The 2,500-nt window shown below is 47.2% G+C and overlaps 1 protein-coding gene across 5 annotated transcripts in view; it reads right to left on the bottom strand.

Moving 5' to 3' along the window:
- LOC135112151 (hornerin-like) overlaps positions 1–2,500 on the bottom strand; it is an 84,036-nt gene that overhangs the window by 67,204 nt on the left and 14,332 nt on the right. For 2 of the 5 annotated variants that reach the window (XR_010274096.1, XR_010274097.1), the window contains exon 8: positions 1–2,500. This exon is cut by the window's left edge and continues 6 nt beyond it; it is cut by the window's right edge and continues 775 nt beyond it. The gene's annotated coding sequence lies outside the window, so the exon portion shown is untranslated. The other 3 variants (XM_064026220.1, XM_064026221.1, XM_064026223.1) reach the window with 2 other exon arrangements.

The following is a 2,500-nucleotide window of genomic DNA, read 5'->3' as shown; positions in this document are numbered from 1 at the left end:
AACACACAGACACACGGACACACGCGCGTGCACCCGATCGCCTCCTTGCCTCACACGCCGCGTCTCGGTCTTAAATCCATGAAGCAGACGAGAAAACTCACACAAGACACTGTTCGTAAGTCACTCGCGGCGGACACGTGGCGCCAACACCTCTCCACAACACACCCACACGTCAACTAAGAGGAGAGGAGAGGGTCAGAGGGAGAGCGTGTGAGGGAGGCGGGGCGTGTGGCAGTGAGGGAGCGTGGAGAGGAGGGGCCAACTAAACTCCCGTCCTCCGACCTCCACCAATTACATCACGTTTTCATCTCAAGCTTGGTTCTGATTGGTGAAAATCTCGTCACGCTCAGCTGGTTCCTTCCTCCCGGACTCCATTCGCTCCTTGCTTCCTGTTGACTCGAATTATGTGGTTCATTGCTCGCTGGAAATTGTGTTTGTTTAGCTATCGTTTCCACCTCCAGTCCCCTGCGTCAAACGTGCCATCCAGGGCGTGAAAACTGCATGACTTGACGCTCTAGTGTTCAAGAGGGCAGTTTTATCTTTTTCCTCTTCGTCAGTAGGAAGTGAGGGTTCAAAGTTGACAGAGAAATGAAGCGTTTGAAACATTTGAACCTGAACTGAAATGTCAAATTTTTGTGAGTCAGGCATGTTCATGAGGACCGTGTACTTTGTCTCCTTCCACTCTCGTCTGTAGGAAGTGAGGGGTTCAAAGGTGACGGTGAGATGAAGGATTCGAAACATCTCAACTAATCAAAGGGATGCTGAGGTTTTGTGAGTCAAGGATGAAAACTGGATGATTTGACGCTCTCATGTTCAAGAGGACTGTGTGTTTTGTCTTTTTCCTCTTCTACATCTGTAGGAAATGCGGGATTCGAAGCTGACAGAGAAATGAACCGTTCGAAACATTTGAACTTGAACTGAAGTGACGCCGAAGTTTTGTGAGTCAGGCGTGAACAATGCATGACTTGACGCCATCCGTGTATACGAGAGCTATAACCTGTCTCCTTCCCCTTCTGTGTCTATATATTCAAATTTGACGGAGAAATGAAATGTTCGAAACATCTGAACTTGAGCTGAAATGACGGTGATGTTTTGAGTCAGGCGTGAAAAAAAGCTCTCCGTGTTCAAGGGGACTGCGTGTTTTGTCTCTTTCCTCCTCTATGTCTGCAGGAGGTAAGCTCAAAGTTGATGGAAAAAATTTAATGTTCGAAACATCTGAGCTCTTGTTAAGGAGACGCTGAAGTTTTGTGAATCAGGCTTGTGAACTGCATGACTTGACGCTCTCGTGTTCAGGAGGGCCGTGTGTTTTGTCCCCCTCACCTTCGTCTGCAAGAAATGTGAGGATCGAAGTTTGACTGAGAAATGAAGCGTTCGAATCATTTTAACTCGAATGAAACAGACGCCGAAATTTTGCAATTCATATATAAGACAATAGACGAAGCAAAACAAATAAGAGTGCACTACTGGAATGGACTTGGGATTTTCAAGAAGTTTTCATGTATCTAGCAATAGTAGCAATAGTTCAACAAAGATTCTGTTCCATCATTGGGAAAAAACACTCATGAGAGCCGGCCTGAATCATCTCTGCGGCTTTAGAAAATAGTCCTGATGAGAGAGCAAAGAGGAGAGCCTGAGAGTATCTCCAAATTACGTGAAGAGTCTTGAAACTTCCCCTCGAAAGAATTAAAGTCACAGGCAGGAGGAAATACAGGAGCAAGAAGGAAATTCCAGAGTTTACCAATATGGGGCTTTGTCATCAATTCAAGAGGACAATGTACAGTACATATCAAGACCAAGAGGCTGAACAAGGAGGAATTTAAGATTATTAGAGAGCAATGGCGGCGTGACAGGCAAAATTGGCGCCGTACTAGTGGGAGGAATGTGTGATGCATTGGTGGGAAGCAGGACTGGATGTGAACGTGTCTTGGGGCGACTCCGCATTACTGTCTCGTTTTTGTAATGCGAGGGAGTAGCTACTGGTTCCTGGCGGTGAAATCTCTGCTGCAGTGGTCGCTCTTTTTGTTCTCTTCTGTTCCGTTGTGTTGTGTTCCGAGTTGTTCTGCATCGCTACGTGCTTTAAACCTTCTTCCGGTTTTCTTTTTTTCGAGTCATCTGCATATCTGCGTTTCATTGCGTTAGGTGTGTGTGTGTGTGTGTGTGTGTGTGTGTGTGTGTGCGTGTATAAGTTGCTTCTCCACACGTCACTGAAGTGTGTGTGTGTGTGTGTGTGTGTGTGTGTGTGTGTGTGTGTGTGTGTGTGTGTGTGTGTGGGTGAGAGAGAGAGAGAGAGAGAGAGAGAGAGAGAGAGAGAGAGAGAGAGAGAGAGAGAGAGAGAGAGAGAGAGAGAGAGAGACCTGCATCTCTACATGTCATTGAATTTGAAGTGTGTGTGTGTGTGTGTGTGTATGTAATGCCTCAACCTCAGGGGGACCTCAGGGCAGCACCGGGTCTGTCCTGGTGAGGCCTCGACACACCACGCCCGTAGCTGCACCGCCCCTGA

This window comes from Scylla paramamosain, chromosome 23, assembly GCF_035594125.1.
Source record: "Scylla paramamosain isolate STU-SP2022 chromosome 23, ASM3559412v1, whole genome shotgun sequence".
Lineage (NCBI taxonomy): Eukaryota > Metazoa > Arthropoda > Malacostraca > Decapoda > Portunidae > Scylla > Scylla paramamosain.
The sequence above is the reverse complement of the archived record's forward strand: the minus strand, read 5'-3'. Positions and strand labels throughout refer to the sequence as shown.